Source organism: Sus scrofa, chromosome X (genome assembly GCF_000003025.6).
Source record: "Sus scrofa isolate TJ Tabasco breed Duroc chromosome X, Sscrofa11.1, whole genome shotgun sequence".
NCBI classification, from domain to species: domain Eukaryota; kingdom Metazoa; phylum Chordata; class Mammalia; order Artiodactyla; family Suidae; genus Sus; species Sus scrofa.
In genome coordinates this window covers 8940198-8962307 of record NC_010461.5, presented here as the reverse complement: position 1 = coordinate 8962307, position 22110 = coordinate 8940198, and the positions used below count along the sequence as shown (strand labels likewise).

General features: G+C 43.3%; 1 protein-coding gene across 9 annotated transcripts in view; it reads right to left on the bottom strand.

Moving 5' to 3' along the window:
* The window catches only part of FRMPD4 (FERM and PDZ domain containing 4), an 826395-nt gene that overhangs the window by 489126 nt on the left and 315159 nt on the right, over positions 1–22110 (bottom strand). For 2 of the 9 annotated variants that reach the window (XM_021080624.1, XM_021080628.1), the window contains exon 1: positions 5476–5753. The exons of the other annotated variants lie outside the window; for them this stretch is intronic. The gene's annotated coding sequence lies outside the window, so the exon portion shown is untranslated. Of the gene's footprint in view, positions 1–5475; positions 5754–22110 lie in introns of those variants that run through there. 9 annotated transcript variants of the gene reach the window in all.

Sequence of the window (22110 nt, the reverse complement as noted above, 5' to 3'; positions counted from 1 at the left end):
TCAGCAATTCCACTTCCAGTTATTTACCCAAGAGAAAAACAAAAAACACATGCCCACACAAAGACTTCTATGCACGTGTACACAGCAACTTCATGAGAGCTAATCACTAGAAACAATCCATATGCCCAATATCTGGTGATCAGATAAACAAAATGGCCTTAAATTACAGGATATCCACAACTCCCTCTACTATAGGGATACTGCGATAGTATTCAAGTATCCCGCCAATGCAACGCTACTAAGCAATAAAAAGGAACAAGCCCCTTAAATGTGAAACAGCATGGCAGAACATCAAGTGTTTAACAAATAAAGCTTACATGTTTCACAAAAATTAGAAAGATAACTGCCTTCAATGACAAAGCGCTTTTACTCGGAAAGTCAGTGGAGAATTACTCTTTTTTTTTTTTTTTGTCTTTTTGCCTTTTCTTGGGCCGCTCCTGCGGCCTATGGAGGTTCCCAGGCTAGGGGTTGAATAGGAGCTGTAGCTACCGGCCTACGCCAGAGCCACAGCAACACGGGATCCAAGCCACGTCTGCAACCTACACCACAACTCACGGCAATACCAGATCTTTAACCCACTGAGCGAGGCCAGGGATTGAACCTGCAACTTCATGGTTCCTAGTCGGATTCATTTCCACTGCACCACGATGGGAACTCCATGATCATATTTTTAAAACTATGGTGCATGAACCATTATATTAGATGTACTTGGGATGTTTGATTAAGGTATAGATATTCCACATCAGGATTTTCAACAAGGATAAATAGGAAAATGAATTTTGTTAACAAGTTCCCTGGGTGTTTCTTATGCATACAAAAATTTCAGAACTATTATTACCGCATGATAACAAGTCACAATAGCTGTTAAATATTGAACTCTTATTTTAATATCCACAGGTGAGGATATTAATAAAGGTTAACCCTTTGTCTCAGTGGATTAAGACATGAGAGTCTGCTCCTCCTCATTAGAAAAATCATAGAAAAAACTCTTGACTGAGCACAGGAATGCTAAATTCTAACTGTAGTTCTACCATAAATCCAATGGGTGACCCAAGCAGAGTTATCCAAAGTATTATAGGTTCAGTTTCCTCACCTGCAAAATTTGAAGAGTTAGCCTAGAATCTATGGTTTTAAAACACAAATGTAAAACTAGTAACAACTAGTAAAAAACTAAAAACTCATCGTAAATGAAATCCTACGTATAAGGCAATAGCTGTTCAGGTTGGAAGGAGAGATGGAGCTACACTGACCCACCTTGGCCTCCAACTGCCATGGCCCCTGGGGGTGCCCCATAGAAGCCACAGAACCGTCCACCCTGGGGCAGAGTTTAAAAACTCCAGTGGAGCTCAGCTCTTAGATTCCTTATACCTTCTTGAAATTTTGACAGTCATGATTATCATCTTCAAAAGCCTTTAATTAAAGTCGATTCTACCATTTTGTTATTTTTAGAGCTGACTTATTTCCTCTACTCCCATTTGGGGAAGAGGGTGGGTTATGCTAGAAGTAGAGAAAAAAAATATATTCGACTGAGATATATTAAACCTTATTATGGATTCTATGAACTCATACAACTAAATCCGCAGGCAATTTGGCATTTTTTTACACGGCAGTTCCGAGGTGACAGCCTCTCCTGCTGTCACCCCAGGCCTATGGAGAAACTCCTTATAACATCAGTGTGCAGACCACTGCGCTAACTGGTGTTCTCTTGTTGCACTCTGAGAGTTTCACTACTGCAACCAGTTGTGGGGTTTTGTTGTCGTTGCTGTTCTGTTGGGGTTGTTTTTGTTTTTGTTTTTTTGGATATGCCTCGGCATACAGAAGTTCCTGGGCCAGGAATATCTTTGATGAATATAGAGCAAAAATTCTCAACAAAACTTTAGCCAACTTAATCCAACAATATAAAAAAGATTACATGCCACGAACAAGTGGGATTCATGCCAAGTTCACAAGGACGGTTCAACATACGAAAATTAGTCCATGTCACACACCACGTTAACAAAAGAAAAGTCGAAAACCACCTGATCATCTCAATAGATGCAGAAAAAACATCTGACAAAATCCAACATCCATTCATGATAAAACCTCTTGCTAAAGTGTATATAGACGGAACATACCTTAACATAATAAAAGCCATTTATGATAAACCCACAGACAATGTAATACTCAATGGAGAAAAGCTGAAAGCCTTCCCACTAAAATCTGGAATAAGACAAGAATGCCCACTTACACCACTTTTATTCAACACAGTATTGGAAGTCCTAGCCACAGCAATCAGATAAGCTAAAGAAATAAAAGGCATCCAAATTAGAAGAGAAGAAGTAAAAGTGTCACTATATGCAGATGACACGATACTATATATAAAAAACCCTAAGGACTCCACACAAAAACTACTTGACCTGATCAACGAATTCAGCAAAGTAGCAGGATACAAGATTAACATTCAGAAATCAGTTGCATTTCTATATACTTAACCCACTGAGCCACCAGGAAACTCATACTGCAACCAGTTTTTTTGTTTTGTTTTGTTTTGTTTTGTTTTTTTTTTTGCCTTTTCCAGGGCCGCTCCCCGTGGCATATGGAGGTTCCCAGGCTAGGAGTCGAATCAGAGCTGTAGCCCTGGCCTACGCCAGAGCCAGAGCAACGTGGGATCCGAGCCGCGTCTGCGACCTCACCACAGCTCACGGCAATGCCAAATCCTTAACCCACTGAGCAAGGCCAGGGATCGAACCTGCAACCTCATGGTTCCTAGTCAGGTTCGTTAACCACCGCACCACCACGGGAACTCCTCCTGCAACCAGTTTTGAATATCATTGTAAATCTTTTCACAAATTTCTTTTAACCAAATATCCCTGTATGAGTTCACCTCATAGATTCAAAAGTTCTCATCTTAATCTCTTCTTTTTTCTCATTCTTTTGAGATGTTTAAAAAAAATCAAGGGGAGTTCCTGTTGTGGCTCAGTGGGTTAAGAACCCAACATAGTGCCTGTGAGGATGTGGGTTTGATCCCGGACCTCGCTCAGTGGGTTAAGGATCCAGCATCGCTGCAAGCTGTGGCATAGGTCACAGATGCCGCTCGGATCCGGTGTTGCTGTGTCTGGGGCACAGGCCTCCACTACAGCTCCGATTCAGCCCTTAGCCTGGGAACCTCCAAATGCTGCAAGTGTGGCCATAAAGAGAAAAACAATTAAAAATAAAAAAATAAAGAAAAAGGAGGGTGTTGGCATAGGGAGTGATTGTTAATGGATCTGTGGTTTCTTTTGTGGGTCATGAAAATGTTCTAAAATCGATTGTGGTCATGACTGGACAACTCTGTGAACATAATAAAAACACTGAATAGTATCATTTAAAGATATGCCTGTTATAGCAACAAAAACTAAACATTCATGTAAAAAAAAAAAAGAAATGAAGCATGTGAATCAACACTCATGGCTAAAATCCTTGGTTAGTTTACTTCATCAGATAAGGACCAAAACAAAGAGGTAGCTCAGTTTCTCCTTATAATTTTATACTGACTAAACACATAATTCAGTATAAAATTAAATATAGTCCTACTGAAATCTGTCATGTGATTCACTGTATTATTTGACATCTAAAGAGAAAAAAAAAAAAAACTTCAAGAAGTTTAAGCGGCAACCTGTGCTTTGGGTCAGCAAACTTTCTGTTAAAAGTCCAGAGGCTACATCACTCTCTTTGCAGGCCATCTGATCTCCCTCACAACTGCTCAATCCTTTTGCTGTGCTGTAAAAGCAGCAACACAACATGCAAAAAAATGAGCGTGACTGAGTGCCACTGCAACTTTTTTATAAAAACAGGTAGAGGGCTGCATTTAGCCTGGAGGCCCTAATGTGCTGATCCCTGGTGTAGATGGAAATTGTTAGGCCAGAGAGAAAAGGCAATTAAGACATTGCTCCCTGAGATGAGCTGTAATGATTATCCATTTAATAAGAGTATCAAGCTTATTCTCTCAAGAACCTATGGAATGAAACATCAAAAGTGTTATTGTTTTTATACTTTTCTTTAAAGAACGAATTCATTGAAATATCAAAGCGAAGTTTCTTCTCTATGACCCATTACTGACTGGCTTGGATGGAAGACCAACAAGAGGTAGTCAAGATCTCCTTGTCTAACTTCCTTTTTACATTTCCCGTCCTACTGGTAAATTTCTTTTTTTTTTTAAGCTTTTTAGGGCCACACCCATGGCACATGCAGGTTCCCAGGCTACGGGTCTAATCGGAGCTGCAGCCGCTGGCCTACACCACAGCCACAGCAACACCAGATCTGAGCCGCATCTGTAACCTACACCACAGCTCGCAGGGTGAGCGAGGCCAGGAATCAAACCGCATCTTCATGGATCCTAGTCGGGTTTGTTAACCGCTGAGCCACAGAGATAAATCCCCTCTACCGGGGAGCTCCCGTCGTGGCGCAGTGGTTAACAAATCCGACTAGGAACCAGGAGGTTGCGGGTTCGATCCCTGGCCTTGCTGGGTGGGTTAAGGATCCGGCGTTGCCGTGAGCTGTGGTGTAGGTTGCAGACGCGGCTGGGATCCAGCATTGCTGTGGCTGTGGTGTAGGCCAGCGGCTACAGCTCCGATTCGACCCCTAGCCAGGGAACCTTTATAGGCCACGGGAGCGGCTCAAGAAAAAGGCAAAAAAAAAAAAGACAAAAAAAAAAATCCCTCTTACTTTCCAAAGACAACACATTACATATACCTGGTAAAGAAGTTAGTCCAAAAATAAGGAAGTCAGTTCAGTGGCAGAACTAAGGGAGGAAATAAAGCCATCAACCCCCCCCACCCACACCCACAATTTAAAAACCACGTCCACTGATGTTTTTTCAGTTGTGTGTGAGAGACACTGTTGTACATTTAGCTTCAAGACAAGTCCCTGGTCCTCGCCATCACACATACACTTCACACGTCCAAGACTGCCACTTGCATCCCTTTTACAAAGAATTTCCGCAGACTCACAAAGGGGTAATGACGATTTTAAACCTAGGGTACAGCAGAGGACTTGCTCAGGCACAGGGAGGAAAGGCGGCTCCTCCAGCCTGTCAGGCTGGATTCCGACTCGGAAAAACAAAGGCCCACATTTGTCATAACACACAGAAAAGGAGCAGAGCGAGAGGCTGGGAGTGATCCTCGGGGTTTAGTTGAAGCATCTGATGTTATTTGGGTCCCGGGACCCAATTTTGACGTGCTTGGAGGGTAGTGTCCCCACACCCGTGCGCAATTCTGACATTAGCTGGGTGCCCTATTACTCAGTTCTGACACCATCTAGGCAGCATCAGAGTCCACAAGCTAAGGGTTCAATCTGCCCTCCCCCATCCTCTCACCCCCTTCAGACACCAGTTACAAGCCCAGGCTGCAATCCGTGCTTCCCGTCGATTGGCTATAAATCAGAGATTCTCATAACCCACTTCTTGGGTCCAATCCATTTGTTAGAGCAGCTCACAAAATTGAGAAACATTTGACTTACTAGATCACCGGTTTGTGATAAAAGGCTGTAACTCAGGAACAAGCTGATGGACAAGCTGATGGAAGAGATGCAGAGGGCAAGGTACAGGGAAAGGGCTCAGAGCTTCCATGCTCCCCCCAGGAGCCACAACTCCAGCACCTCCACGTGTCCAAGCTCTCGGAACCTGTCCTTTTTTGGGTTTTGCTGGAGGCTTCATTATACAAGTGTGATTGATGAACTCATTCGCCAATGGTGATTGACTCACCCTCCAGCCACCCCACCCCCCACCCCCCTCCCCGGAAATGAGGGGGTGGGACTGGAAGTTCCAGCCCCCTAATCTAGGTCAGTTCCCCTAGTCAGTTCCCCCTTTTTTTTTTTTTTTTTTGCATTTTAGGGCCACACCCGTGGCATATGGAAGTTCCCAGGCAACCAGCCCCCTCCTTGCGAGCTTCTCAAAAGTCACTTCACTACCACAAAAGCAGGTGTGGTGGAAAGGGCTTCTTTAGAATAACAAGACGCCCAATTCACCCTTCTGGCTCTGAAGGGATTTCAGGAACCAAAGAAAGGAGATCAGATATTTTAATAAAAGATGCTCCCAGAGCTCTCATCTTCCGGAAATTCCAAGGCTTTGGAAAGCTATGTGCCAGGAATCATGTATGAAGACCAGATATATGAGAAATACATTTGGGTCATCTGAGTGACCGAATATATGTTTCTCATAAATCATAATATCTCAGGAGTACCCGTCGTGGCGCAGTGGTTAACGAATCCGACTAGGAACCATGAGGTTGCGGGTTCGGTCCCTGCCCTTGCTCAGTGGGTTAACGATCCGGCGTGGCCGTGAGCTGTGGTGGAGGTTGCAGATGCGGCTCGGATCCCGCGTGGCTGTGGCTCTGGCGTAGGCCGGTGGCTACAGCTCCGATTGGACCCCTAGCCTGGGAACCTCCATATGCCGCGGAAGCGGCCCAAGAAATAGCTAAAAAGACAAAATAAATAAATAAATCTCAAATATTTTCCACCAACAGGATGGGGAAATAATGAAATGAATGTGACACAAAGATGAGCAGGGGCTTCAGAGATGGGATAGCATGTGGCAAAACACGCTACGTGTGTTTCCAGTTAGGGTCCTGGGAGACAGTAAGCTGTCTAGAGTTAAAGTCGGGTGGGGGTGGGGTGGGGGGTGGTAGATATTATATTCCAGACACGGTCACAGCAATATCTATTCCGTCCCGCACATGCTTCTTAGAATCTGACACGTGCTCCCTTCCCCTGAGAGGTGAGGCCTCCATTCACTCTGTGGGAACCTGGGTCTCGTGGTTGCCTTGACCAATGGAACACAGTGGAAGGGACCCTGGATGACTTCCAAAGCCAGTCAGAAAAGGTGCAACAGCGTCCCTCCCATTCCCTGGGGACTCGCAAATTGGAAGTCTGGACGCCTGAAGCTGCCCTGCTGGACAGCCCACATGGGGAGACCACGTGGAGCTACGGAGTGAGGCCTGCGGAGCCCCCGCGGCTCCAGTCCCCGGCTCATTGAATCTCATCTGTCCTCGTACCAGACATCGTGGAAGAGAAATGCTGTGCCCCGTTGGAACTCCTGACCCGCAGGATCCGTGAACATGATAAATGGTCGCCTTACACCACTAAGATTTCAAGTCATTGGTTACACAGCCGCAGTGGCTGAAACAGTTGGATATGAAAACTGTATTCGAGTATAGCTGACAGCACACGGTAAACCAGCTATAATGAAAAACAAACAAAGAAATAAATAATAAATTCATCAATTAAAACGGAGGGAAAAAAAAAAACCTGTGTTCAAGCCAAGGGTCGGCAAACTTTCTTTAGAGGGTCAGACAGTAAGTGTTTAAGACTTGGCAGGCCACGTGGTCTCGGTTGCAGCTTCTCACCTCTGCTCTTGTGCCAAGAAAGCAGCCAGGCAAAGTGGAAATGAATGGGTGCCAGTGTCTTCCAATAAAACTTTATTTACAAAATCAAGGTGTGGGCCAGGATGGAGGAGGAGGACACATCTGGTCCACGGGACACAGTTTGCTAAACCCCTATTCCAGGCAACGGAAGAAATCTGACGTGAGGCCCAGAAGCAGAGACATGGCTGCTTATTCTAGAAATAAGAGATCCTACTCTGGAGGCAAAAGAAGGTGCTTATTAGCATGATGGCCTGGTACTTAGGCACACGGCCCATGGATCCAGATTATTTCTTCCTGTTTTGGGGGAGGGACACCCACAGCATGTGGAAGTGCCCCAGCCGGGGATCAAACCCATGCCATAGCAGTAGCCCCAACTACAGCAGTGATAACGTCCTTAACCACTAGGCCACCAGGGAACGCCTCCAGATTACCCCTTGGCAAGCCACTTAAACACTGTGTACCTCAGTTTCCTCATCGCATCTTGAAGTGGATGAGATCAGTATCATCTACCTCCTAGGATGACGCAGACTGGCCTCGGATGCCTGGCACATAAGATGCGCTATTGAAATGCTCGCTGCTACTTTTATGGTGCTTAACTAGGGGAGAAACTACAGAAAGCGAGACGGAGACAAACGTGAGCAATGAGGCTGAAGAGGGGATTGTGCAAGAAGCTGGACAAGGGGCAGGAGGAGCAGAGGGAGGAGCTGGGATGTGCTTGGGAAGAACCTTAGCACTGAACCGAGAACGAGGCCAACGGAGGCAACCTGAACGGAGAGAGGGCGGGATCAGAAAGGAGACTGACGGCAGGGGCTGCCTTTCGGGTTTCACTGAACAACCATCTTGGAAGATTCTTCCTGATTAGAAATGCAATTCATGAAAGCCTTGCATCATAAAGTAAAGGAAACATAACTGTGTGGAAAACAATCTATGCAGTCTCATTCCTCAGAAATAACCAACACTATTTTCCTGAACCAAACAACACGGACACTTTTTCAGTTCAAAAAAAGGTTGAATCTCAACAATTTTATTATATTGTTCAATTTCCCTTCTGGTATTTTTTTTTTTTTTTTTTTTTTTTGGCCACACTCAAGGCATGCGGAAATTCTGGGGGCAGGGATCAAACCCGCATCACAGCAGTGACCTAAGCCGCTGCAATGACAATGCTGGATCCTTAACCTGCTGTGACACAAGGGAACTTCCCCTTCTGATATTTTATACATATAAACACAAACATATACATACATACATATATATATATATATCTCGAGAGGGAGGAGTTCCCATCCTGGTGCAGTGGTTGATGAATCCGACTAGGAATCATGAGGTTGCGGGTTCGGTCCCTGCCCTTGCTCAGTGGGTTAAGGATCTGGCGTTGCCGTGAGCTGTGGTGTAGGTTGCAGACGCGGCTCGGATCCTGCGTTGCTGTGGCTCTGGCCTAGGCTGGTGGCAACAGCTCTGATTAGACCCCTGGCCTGGGAACCTCCATATGCCGCGGGAGCGGCCCTAGAAATGGCAAAAAGACAAAAAAAAAAAAAAAAAAAAAGAGGGAATAAAATATTTTACCTGTAAATGCTATGTATAATTAAAAATTAAATAATATTCTAAATATTTTATTTTATAATATTTACTATACCGTTATAAAGGAAAGATAGAAATAGATATGACAAAATTATTTGACACAGATTTGTACATTTATCTTTTTTTTTCTTAAACGTGATCTCTTGAGCATTTTATCATGAAATTAAAGTTGCTTTTATAAGAAAATCTTTTTTTTTTTTTTGCCTGTGCCCATGGCATATGGAAGTTCCCGGGCCAGGAACCAAACCCATGCCACAGCAGTGACGATGCTGAATCTTTAACCTGCTGAGCCACAAGAGAACTTTCATAAAAAAGTCTTTTTTTTTTTTTTTTGTCTTTTTAGGGCCTCACCCATAGCATATGGAGGTTCCCAGGCCAGGGGTTGAATCTGAGCTGTAGATGCCAGCCTATACCACAGTCACAGCAACACGGGATCCTAGCTGTGTCTGCGACCTACACCACAGCTCACAGCAACGCTGGTTCCTTAACCCACTGAGCGAGGCTAGGGATCGAACCCGCAACCTCATGGTTCCTAGTCTGATTCGTTTCTGCTGAGCCACAACAGGAACTCCCTATAAGAAAGTCTTTTTTTTCTTCTTCTTCTTCTTTGGCTGCCCCAAGGCATATGGAGTTCCCAGGCCAGGGATCAGATCCAAGCTGCAGTTGGGACCTAAACTGCAGCTGCAGCAATGCCAGATCCTTAACCCATTGTGCCAGGCTGGGGGTTGAACCTGCGTCCCAGCGCTCCCAAGATGCCACTGATCCCGTTACGCCACAGCAGGAACTCCAAGAAAGTCTTTTAAAGGATGCTTACCATCCCATCTAATCATTATTTCCTGAGATGTGCATTGCCGTACACAGCCCAACGGCATCCACGTAAAGATGTAGCAATAAATTCATAAGATACACCAAGAGTTTAGGAGGAACATTTGCTGTGACATGATGCTCTACCTAAAAGGTGGCAGAAGAATTCTGTGACATTTGTGCTACAGAGCCCTATTTTTTCACAATTTCTCTTTGCCCTGAGGTCTCTTTTGACTCTTTACTTGGATTTCTTACAAACAAACAATAAATTTAGCATTGTGTCTTGAGCCATTAGTCACTGGTAAGTAGCTAAGCTGATCTATAACAGGGTATAAATCATAACGGATTAAAAGAATATGTATAAATCGAGTTCCTATGACAAACTAAGGCCCAAATTTTCCCTAGTCTACAAATCAGGATCTTGTAAAGCCAAGTGACACAACATTTTTAAATGAAAATTTTATTTTTACTCGATGGCAAAGAGAATATCTTACTACAGTCATCTTGCGCTTCTTAGGCAAGTTTATTTGGTATTTTTATAAAAAGGCCAATAATCAGAAATGAGCTATTTCAAAAACGCTAGTCAACAAGAAAAAAAAAACATATACAGAGGAAAAACTTCAACCATTCGTACTGCTAAAGGGCTTTTATTTTTAATTAACATCTAACTTGATAAAGAACTTCATAAATCATTATTAAGTTCATATAACATGACAACATAGGAAAATTTACATGTATCATAACAGTCCCTTAAATTTCAACATCCCAAAACAAAATAGCTACAGGTTTTCAATAAATATTTCTAACTTCAATTCTAACTGAATTTTAAAAAGACGTAGCCCAAGGTAATTAAAAAAAAAATGTACCAAGAGAAACACACTCCTCAGGAGATACCTGAATAAGACAGAGGTTTTACAGATAATAGAGGAAAGAAATAACTGAGGACCAACACTTAAGTCATTTTTGTTTTCTAAATAATACAAGTTGTCACCCTACAGTTTGGTTAAGTCATATCTTTTTATCCTTTCTCATTTTACAGAGAAAGTAAAGCATCCTAAGAGTACAGGTCAAAAGCAGTACGTGAAAGCGTCTCTACATAGGTCAAGTCCATACTCTTAAAATTAAGATGCAGGAGTTCTCTGGTGGCTCAGCAGGTTAAGAATCACTGCTGTGGTGCCGGTTCAATGCCTGGCCTGGGAACTTCCACATGCTGAGGGTGCGGCTTCCCAAAAAGTAAGATGCAAGCCCTTTTTCAAGGTATTCAGTAGGTCAATATTCATCCAACATAAAACCCAACTGAAAAACAACTTTCAAGCAAAAATGATTCACTGCCCATCCGTCGCTTGGGACTTAGAGCAAATTTCAAGTCACTCTCGTAAAGTACTCTCAGCAGGTCAACGCCTCTTGTGAGAGAAGTATGTCCCAGCATTTTCATGGCAAAATATTTTCCATAAATTTGATGCTTTCCACCCATCCTTCAACTTTTATGTGTGAAGAGACCAATTTAATGTGGCAAAACCCACTTATATTTTATTTTTAAGGGCAGCAGCTAGAAGTGTCTCCAAAAGTTATGGTTTTACTCTTGTTTTCAAAAACATTTGGGACACGAGAATTAACTTTTATTAAGTCTCTGCTATGTGCACGTACTGTATTCTGAGAGGATCCTATCACGATAGAAGAGAGATTTGGGGGTAGATTCCATTGTGGAAGCAGATTGGTAAACCCAAGCCTAAGAAGTCTGAGCAAGCTGTCAGAACCGAGACTCAGAACCACAGGAACCAGGAAGAAACGCAGCTATAACCACATCTGTACTTGTTGGTCAGTGGGTCACCCGGCAAAAGGTAGTGAGAGAGACTGGCTTCAGAGCCTCAGGAGTCAAGTCCCAATACCCTTCAGGTCTCAGGTCATAGTTTACAATGGGTGGAATGAAGGATCCTTGAGTCCTCAAACACAAACAGCCCTGCCTTCTTAGGAGGAGGCAGCCAAACAATCAAATACACCAAAGCAAGGCACCAAAAAACGACACTGGACTTTCTAGCAAACTACGAAGAGAATTTAAAAATCCAATGAAATAGCATTAGAATTCCTTTAGACCTGATGGGGACAGGGAGGGGGGTGCATTTGCAAGATTTTATCCTGAAGATAGGAAAAGAGGAAAGCAATTAGCAAGTACTAAAGAATTAGTTAATTTCAATGACAACCATAACGTGGTTATGAATTTTTGACTCCCTAACCTGAGCTCCTGTGAGCTATGAAATCTGTCCCCTGGGAAAGTGGATTTCTTAAGAAATAGACTGGGTTTCAGGTTACACTGACATCCATAAGAGAGAAATGTATTTTTCTCTCGCATAAAAGTCTAGGCCGTATGTCACCAGGCTCCATGACGTTGTTAGCGTCCTGCCTCCCCAGTGCCCTGCAGCCCAGCCTCCTTCCATCACGACATCTCCACGGGCCAGCCTTGACCACAGGTCCACGATGGTGTACATTCCAAGATGGTCTGCATTCCATTCAGAGGGAAAGATAACAGAAATTAACCTGACCGCCACCTAGCTACAGGGAAATGTGCCTGCTAAAGAAAACTGAATGATTTTCAACTTATAGAACAGAGCTCAACAACCGACAGCTCACGGACCAAAGGCAGCCCTCTGACTGTTCACAGACAAAGGATTAAGAATGATTTTCACATTTTTTTAAGTTGTTTTAAAAAATAAACCAAAGAGACTTCAGAAACTAAATACAGAACTACCACATAATCCAGCAATCCCATTCCCGGACAAATATCCAGACAAAACTTTCATTGAAAAAGATACACGCACCCCTGTGTTCACCGCAGCAATATTCATCATAGCCAAGACATGGAAACAACCTGAATGAATTAAGGTTGAAGGAATTCAGTTGAATGAATTAAGATGTGGTACCCATACACAATGGAACACTACTCAGTCATAAAAAAGAACGAAATAATGCCATTTGCAGCAACGTGGATGGAACTAGAGATTCTCCTACTAAGTGAAGTCAGTCAGAAAGAGAAAGACAAATACCATAGGATATCACTTATATCTGGAATCTAAAATATGGCACATATGAACCTATCTACAGAATAAAAACAGCTCACGGACATGGAGAACAGACTTGTGGCTGCCAAGGGGGCGGGGAGAGAGTGGGGTGGCCTGGGAGTTTGGGATTAGTGGATACAAACTATGACATTGAGAGTGGATAAGCAATGAGGTCCTGCTGGACAGCACAGGGCACTCTTTCCAGTCCCTTGTGAAGGAACATGATGGAGGATAATATGAGAAAAAGAATGCATCTATGTGTATAACTGGGTCACTTTAACGTACAGCAGAAATTGACAGAACATTGTAAATCAACTATAATAATTTTTTTAAAAAATAAACAAAAGAGAAATATGAGACAGAGGCCATCTGTGGCTCTCAAAGCTCAAAATATTTACTATCTGGTCCTTTACAGGAAAAGTTTGCCAATGTCTGCTATAGAAGAAGGAAGCATGAATACATGGGAGGAACTGGAAGTTTCTGCCCCAGCAGAACATGGCTGTTCAACAATGAGGCTATTTTGAATTAAGGAACCAACTGAAATCACACAAGCTCATAGAGTTAGCATTTTTTAATACATTTTATGAACAATCTATATTTATTATATAAGTGACTTCAGAAACTCTAACACACTAGTCTTGCCTTTTTAAGCTGAAAGGAATAAGAAAATTGTGTTTTTAAACAGAATTAGAACATTTCACAGGCTCGTTTGCCTTCTAAGTTTAATTTATGATATTTATACGAGGACTTTTACATCCCTGAAAAGCTTTTGGTTATTTGCATATCACATTGTCCTATCAGTCACTGGAACCACTTCAAAGGAAAATATAATATATTAAATGCCTAACTGCAGTGTGAAATATTTACGAGAATTTAATTAACGACTCTCAAAAATGGGTCTGATCACTTGAAGGAGTATCATTTGTTGGATTCAAGTTCACTAAACACTAGCCCAAAGAAAACGGGAAGAGGACTGCCCCTAGCTTCCTAGATTTAAAAAAAGAATAATAAGGTTTTATTCATGGAGCTTCAAAACACAAGAAAAATGAGGATTTTGGCAAGTGTAACTCCCACAAACGAAATATGACATTACAAGCAAAGTCACTATAAATATTCCTTTCCCTCTACACACGCTTCCAGGGGACATCAAAGAGCTGGGGGTGGTAAACAGCTCTGGAAGTCAAGTGAAGCAAAAGGGAGGGGACCATTTGGCAGCTAAAGCAGGGAGGGCAAGAGACACCCTCCCGGGTTGGGAAGAAGCAGGCTGCTTGGCCCGACCTCCCGGGCCACCCTCTCCTGCCAGGGCTCCTCAAGGAGTCGCTTATCAAAGAAAACTGGGGTAGAGCCAGAAGCTGCAGCGACCAGCACTAGGCAGGCGTCTTGGTGGATTCGATCGTGTTCAGGAGAACTCCGCTAGTCAGGCCAAGCTGGTCTCTCCCGGGTCCTTGAGGAGATTGTAAAATAAATGCCAGAGCCGTGAAACCATCAGCCGCTGAAATCAAACACTGTTTTATTTTAACAGAAGTCCCTCTCAGAGAGAGATTCTATTTCATTTTGGCACTTTGAAATTCTATCTACGGAATTTTTTTTAAATGCCTGCTTTTGACATTTGAAAACCCTCATATTTCTGAAAGTCTAACATTTCGGTCTTGGAGAGTTTAAAATACAACTCACCACTGAATGCTGTCTCTTTAAATTTGGCGAATGGTAAGGCTGTCACTTTCTCTCATACGTCTAAATTCCAACTGCAGGTTGTCTGGTTTTACTTCTCCCCTTTTGGAGCCTGCGTGTGTGCTGGTGTGTGTGCGAGGGCAGGGTTCCAACACCGACCATGGTGCCCGCCTGCAGAGTTTCCAGAACATCAGACTGTGCTCGCTCGGAGCACCGCCAAGCTCTTTGTAACTGTGTGTTAAGAAGCTGCACCCGCTTGTCTTTCAGGAAAAATGAGGACATCCTTGTCCACCCTTTCTGCCTGGCCAACCCCTGCAGACCGCCTTCCTTGCACGTTCACTCTCCACACTCCCAATCGGATTCTTGGTACATATTTATTTTTTCAATTTTTTTAGTGGGTTTTTTTTTTTCTTTTTTGGCCACACCCACAGCACGCAAAAAATGCCCCGGGCCAGGCATCGAACCGGATCAACAGTAGTGACCCAAACCCCAGCAATGACAATGCTGGATTCCTCACCACTAAGCCACCAGGGAACTCCTTTTTGTACATATTTAAATGGGTGATTTCAGGCTCCAGCTGAACCAGTCAGTGGAAACCGAAGTCCCTCAGATAGGTGGACTCCTCTTTGCCAAATATTCCAATCATTTACAGAGCAAGAGGCAACGGCATGAACACAGCTGCCCAGGGTACCTCTGCTGCGGACCTAATTCTCTCACTACGTTAAATTCCCAGGGCCCAGCGAAGAACCTGGCACCAAGGAGGGGTTCAGGAAACTTTTACAGAAGGGAGAGAGAGGAAAGGTGGGGTGACGTGGCAGGAGCATGCTTGGATGGAGCCAGGGGGCGGGCAGGGTGCTCCTGCAGGAGCAGGTGTAGGCGCTCCCTCCTCTGTTCCAGGAGCGCTCCAAGGGAGTGGAAGCCAGAACCCCTCCACCATGGAAGGGGGGGTGGGCGGGGAGGATGGAACTCTTGGAGCCTCTAACCAGTTCACGCTGGTTTGTGCTAGCCCCTGCCAGCTGGTGCCCATTCAAGCTGGCTTCTGCTGGCTCACGCTGGTTTCACTGGCTTGCACTCTTCCCCCCTCGAACTCAACTGATTTTCCCCTTTGCGTTTGTTTTTTGATCACTTCCTTTACATTTTGCCTTGTGGTTTCATGCATGTACTTAGGAACCGTTTTCCATCTTTTCTTGAATAAGGTGGGGCATAAATACATGGATAGGCTCAAAGTCACAGGGCAATAACTATTCACGAAGGCAGTCTCGGGGAAGGAAAACCAAGCGCCTGTCACCTAAGCGGAACCTCTGAAAGCCAAGGCAGTGGCTTTCATACCTTACAAGAGCAACGTCTGATACTGCAAAGATTCATCTCATTTCTTCTAAGGGAAATGATCCTAAGAAATGATCAAATGAAAAGAGCCTCTACACTGACTGCTCTTGTCAATTATTCAAAATTGGGAGCAGTGAAGGAATAGGCGAGAGTCAGCATTGTCAATACCTGAAAAAGACTATGAGTGGGGATTCTTACCCTTTTTGTAATCAAGGACACAACTGACCACCATCTGAAAGCTGGAAACCCTCCTCCCAGAAAAGAACAAACATGTACAGGTAGATATATGTTTGCAAACACCTTCAAGGGACAAGGGACTCAGTGACCCCTTCTACTCCCACCCACCGTCCCAACCGCTACACTGAAGCCCATCACACTACAGCTGGGGTTTTCAAACGGCATTCTGTAGATGCGGGTTAGGTGAGGAAGTGTCCAATATTCTGCAAAGGAAAAGGGAAAATGAGGTCTATGTGGTGGATAAAAATAGACGAGGCTGTAAAATGTCCCCAGTTCTTGCTTACAGAGGATTTTGGTCTCTCTTGTTATTTGGCTTTGCTAAATTTTTGATTCTGTGAAATTATTTTATGAAGTGCAGAGAGTACATGGTATTGGTTTTTCGTTTGCTATTTCAAATATCCAACATGGAACTGGTAAAAAAAAAAATTAGATTTAATCTCAAATAATATATTTTTTAATATATTATCACTCCGAAAAATTTGAAAAGGCAGAGGATGTCTGCTCTCAGTTTTATAAATCTCCAGATTAAAACGCTAATACTCCATCATAGATATTTAAGGAAATACTTTATGATTAGAAATACTTAACTGATATGTCCATTCAAGGTATACTGGACTGGGAGTTTCTGTCGTGGCTCAGTGGTTAACAAACCCGACTAGCATCCATGAGGATGCAGGTTTGATCCCTGGCCGGTTAAGGATTCGGCGTTGCTGTGAGTTGTGGTATAGGTCACAGATGCGGTTCGGATCCTGCGTTGCTGTGGCTGTGGTGCAGGCCGGCAGCTGTAGCTCCAATTCAACACCTAGCCTGGGACTCTCCATATGCCACGGATGCAGCTAAAATGACAAAAGACAAAAAAAAAAAAAAAAAAAAAAAAAAAAAAAAAAAAAGATATACTGGGCTGATTCACAAGAGGGCTAAACAAAAAACAAAAAAACTTGAGCAACTAAACCAATTTAAAAAGTCAAAAGTTCTTTTTTTGCTGTTAAGCACTGAGAACTATGTCTAGTCACTTATGACAGAGCATGACAATGAGAGAAAAAAGAATGTATACATGTATGTGTAACTGGGTCACTATGCTGTACAGTAGGAAAAAAAAAATTGTATTGGGGGAAAAAACGACAATGAAAGAAAAAGTTCATTCGAGTCTAACTGCATTGGGTTTTGTGACCCTTAATCTCACAAATAGTTTTTACATTCAATGATTAAAATCAACAAATTATATATCTTACTGAAAGCCAACTTAATTTAGCTAGCTGACTCTAAATAGGCAAAAGCAGTCTACCAGAATAATTTACAATCACTGCAGTTTCTTTCAACTATTTCATAATTTTGCCAAGTTATTTCCTAAACAGAACTTCTCCATAATTTTACTCTTTACATTTTAAATACAGGTAGTAAATGTGGCAGATGATTATATTTAATTGAGGAGAGTGGCTTAATTGAAAGAATTTGTTCAACTGTATTTAAAAATTACTGAGATGTGTCATTATTTTAGTTTACTATAAACTTTTATTATAGCATAGTAAGAAGAAGGTATTATCTGAATATGTTTATATGATTTAAAGGAGGAAATCTGAGTTTATGAATTCAAAGATGTTGATCTTTTAAATATAATTAATAATCAGCTAGTATAAACAATTTTATTCCGCATAAAGACACTGAAGAGGATACCAAAATGAATAGGATACAAATATAATTTTGGTGTTTCTAATCTAGGATCTCTATATACAGGTTTTTTTTTTTTTTGGTCTTTTTAGGGCTGCACCCATGGCATACGGAGGTTCCCAGGCTAGGGGTCTAATGGGAGCTGTTGCCGCCGGCCTACGCCACAGCCACAGCAACTGGGGATCTGAGCCGCGTCTGCGACCTACACCACAGCTCACGGCAACGCCGGATCCTTAATCCACTGAGCGAGGCCAAGGGTCGAACCCGCAACCTCATGGTTTCTAATCGGGTTCGTTAATCACTGAGCCACGACAGGAACTCCTGTGCCATGAAGGGAACTCCCTTACAAATTTTTAAACACATTACAGTAATTACTTCAAAATCCTTGTCTGCCAGTTCCAACACCTGGGTAACATGTGGCTCTTTAGCTCTTGATAATTTTCTTTCTGGATTATGCGTTGCATTTTCCTGCCTCTTGCCTGTCTAGTTATTTGTAATTATATACTGATTATTTTTAATAATATGTTCTATAGTGTCTGGATTCTGTTATCTTCCTCCGAAGAGTATTGATTTTTGTTGTAGCAGGCAATTCTATTACTAGAGGATCACTTCATTCTGTGGATGCTTGGTTTTGAGATCTTCTTAGGATGGGTTTGTTTTGGTTTTGGCCTTATTTCAAGGGCACAGTCCTCATTGCTGGGACCCAGTCCCTGGGGCGCCAATGAAAACCACGAAGTGTTCACCAAATCCATTCACGTGGCAAGATCTGCACTCCAATCTCTGTTTTTTCAGCACCATGCAGTTGGTAAAATCTGTTTGGGTCTTTAACTTCCCAGCTACCGCTTTCTGTCATGTTCCTCGGAGTCACACCTGCACACAGATGGTTTAGGAATCAACTGGGAACGTGGCTACAGATTTGAGCGTTTGCCATCTCCAGGATTCCTATTCTAGGTGTTTTGGCAGCCCAGAACTCTAGCCTCTGAGTCCTCCACTTAATGAGAATGCCACTTTCTGCTTAAGCTCTACCCCCGTGTGCCACTCCAACTGCGAAGGAGGCTCAGCAAGCGGAAAAGCCAGTTAGGGTTGGGTCTTGCCAATGTGCTCCGCTCCTTTGAAGAATCCTACACCCTGAAGTTTCTAATTGCTTTTGGTGTTCACCAAGCAGCTTTCCATCAACTGTTTTTACAGTTTATAATTTTTAATTTATAACTGTTATCAGCAAGATGGTTAGGCAAAGACGGTTAGTATAATGCCAGCTACAAAGTGAGTCCTAGAGTTAAAACAGTAGAGATGTTTTCTTTCTTCTTTCTTCTTTTTTTTTTTTTTTTATGGCCACACCTGTGGCTTATGGAAGTTCCCAGGCTAGGGGTTGGGTCAAAGCTGCAGCTGCAGGCCTACACCACAGCCAAAAGCAACACCAGATCTGAGCCGCATCTGAGACCTATGTCACAGCTTGCTGCAACCCCAGATCCTTAAACTAATGAGCAAGGCCAGGGATCGAACCCACATTCTCAGAGAGAGCGTGTTGGGTTCTTAACCCGCTGAGCCACGATGGAAACTACTAGAGATTAATTTTTGATTAAAGAGGTCCTCCGTTTCTCTAATTCCCTCATTAAGCTTTGGGGCTTCATAGTCAGGTTTTAAAATAGAATATTAATGAAGAAGAGTGCGGCATTTGTTTCATGCCAAAAAGAGAAAGTCAGAATTGTTTTCTCTCTGCACACAGCATTATCGGTTTTGGCAGTTCTACAAGGTATATCTCCCTGTTCTGGAGCTCCAGAATCAAAAGAACGCAAACTCTGGGACACTTATTTTTCTAACAAGAAATGATATGATGGTAAAAGATGTAGAAAGGTTTCCAAACAACAACAACAAAAAAACCCATAAACTAATTGGAAAGGGATCATTCCAAGGGCCTATTTATGGTGAAGGGACTAGTCTTTTCTTCTTTGACAGCACAGAAGACATTGCTAGAAAACCAAACTCCTTATGATAATTACAACCATATTTTTATCAGTCCAAAGCTCGAGCTGTGAGCAACAGAAACAGAAGGTGGATAACAAGCCCAAAAGGGATTAATGAAAGAAAATGTGGTTGTTCATGAAGGCTGTTCATGAAGCTCCTGAGACTCAGGGCTGGAGACCATGCGCCCGGAGCCGATGACGTGAGTCACAGCACAGACCAGCACACACAAGACGCTGCTGCTGCTGCTGCTGCTGCTGCTGCTGCTGCTGCTGCTGCTGCTGCTGCTGCGGACAGACCCAGGAACTTGCAGGGTATATGCCACCCCTGTGGACTTGAGCTGTCTCTGCTAGAACTGCAGCAACGGAGACCTCTCAGGACCAGCTACGGCGGCTACTGCCAAAGGGACTCCTCAGGGGAATGGGTGCTGTGTGGCCCCTGCTTCTCCAAATCAAGAACTATGGATTCAAGGGCAGGTGTTGGTGTGTCTGGTGGGCCACATGCCCCACTGCCAGGTGTAAGGAAGGCTGCAGAGGTAGGTCTGTGACATCTTCAGGTTCTAGGGTAGGGTTGGCTCTGCCTCGTGACTTGGAAGAGTCCCCACTTGCAGGAAGGCAATTTTTTTTCTTTTTTTTCTTTTTTTTCCTGCCCCACGGCAGGTGGGGTTCCTGGGCCAGGGATATCAGATCCTAGCCAACTTGGTGACCTGTGCTGCAGCTGCAGCAATGCTGGATCCTTAACCCACTGCACCAGGCCAGGGACTGAACCTGCAACCTGGCACTCCCAAGATGCTGCTGACGCGAGGGCACCACAGCAGGAACTCCTGTGAAGGAGATTTTGATACCAAGAGGTGACCCTCTCCCAAAGTAAAGAATAAAAGTCTTTTACAATATTCTTGAGTCATCAAAGAAAGAAGCCAGAAACAACATTTATTAAGTGCCTACCCAGTACAAGGCCCTTTTGCTTAGCGCTTTTAAAGCACATTATCTTTTTTCATTTCATTTCATCACCACAATGATCATTAAAGCAGGTATAATTTCTTTCCATTGGCAAGAGTAGATTCTGAGGCTCAGAAAGATGACGCAGCGACAAAGACCAGATGTGTCACTAGCTTTATCTTGGTTCAAAGTCATATGTTCTTGAAGAATGCAGAAAGCCATGTACCCTAAGTTGGCCACCATGTCTTACACACACTGCTGCCCCGGAGCCCAGAGCCCTTCCCCAAACTTCCTCATGCACCTGCCTAAATTCCCTGCTGGTCTCTAAAGCCCCGCGCAGGTCAAGGCAGCAGCATCTTCTCTGAATCTATAATTAGCTCACATAGCGCCCACGCACACAAGAGAAGCTCGATCCTTGTTTGCTGAATAAACTGCACAAATCTTGAACATTCATTTCTGCGATGAAAGGAGGAAGGCTGAGGTAGACAAAACTGCCCTGTGAAGCTGCATAATTTAGCAGCTTCCCTGTAGCAACTTATGAAGGAAACAATACAATGCACCACTTTCATACAGAGCGAGAGAGGATTCCTTTAAGGAAATAAACACCCCAAATATAAGTCACCTTAAAGGAGCTTTGGGCATTCTAAGTCAGCTTGCAGTAACACCCTGCGAGTGTACAGAAAGAACTAAACTATTTTTTTCTTACTCCATACAATCTATCATCTTTTCGAGCTACTTGTTTATTCTGAATTCCAATCCCCTGGCCAAAAGCCCTACCTTAGCAATTTTTCCCGATTTAAAAAAAAAAATCCTCTTAACTTGAAGGAAAATTGTACTATATACATTTCTTATATAGAAAGAAAATCTTAACTCATTCTGCAAAATTTATTACTATAATTTTTACACAATGTTGATTCCTTAAGAGGCAGGAGATTTAGGTTAAATAGAGAAGAGCATTTCATAACTGGGTAGTTAATAGCTGGAACAGGTTGGGAAATTTTCCTCGCTGGAAATTTTTCAAAATTGGATAGATGCTCATCTATCTTGGACGAGTGAGTCTGCCTGGGTGCCCCGGGAAGAGGCTTTGTGGGCTTCCAGCATGAATTACCATCGCCTTCATCATCAAAAAGCCTTTCTTTAGCATCTAATTAGCCCTGATTTTGTGTCCACGTTGGTTGAAGAGTACTACAGGGACCTCGTTTTTATCCTCTTAGAACTGAGCCTTTAGGAACCCAGAGAAGTGACTCCTCCAGCATTAAGCAAATGGACTAATACATACAATTAGCCCAATTCACAAATGGGGCAATTTACAACCTGTACAAATTCAGGGCAAGTACCTTGGGCAGGTGGGATGGAGTGTGTGTAAAAAAGCGGGGTGGGATCTGGGGAGAAGAAGCTGATGGAGAGAAGCTGAGAAGGTTTAAAATGTCAAGACACAGACCATTTGGCAAAGGGCAGGGGTGACTGCAGAGTGTTAAAGGGAAGCGAAGAGAA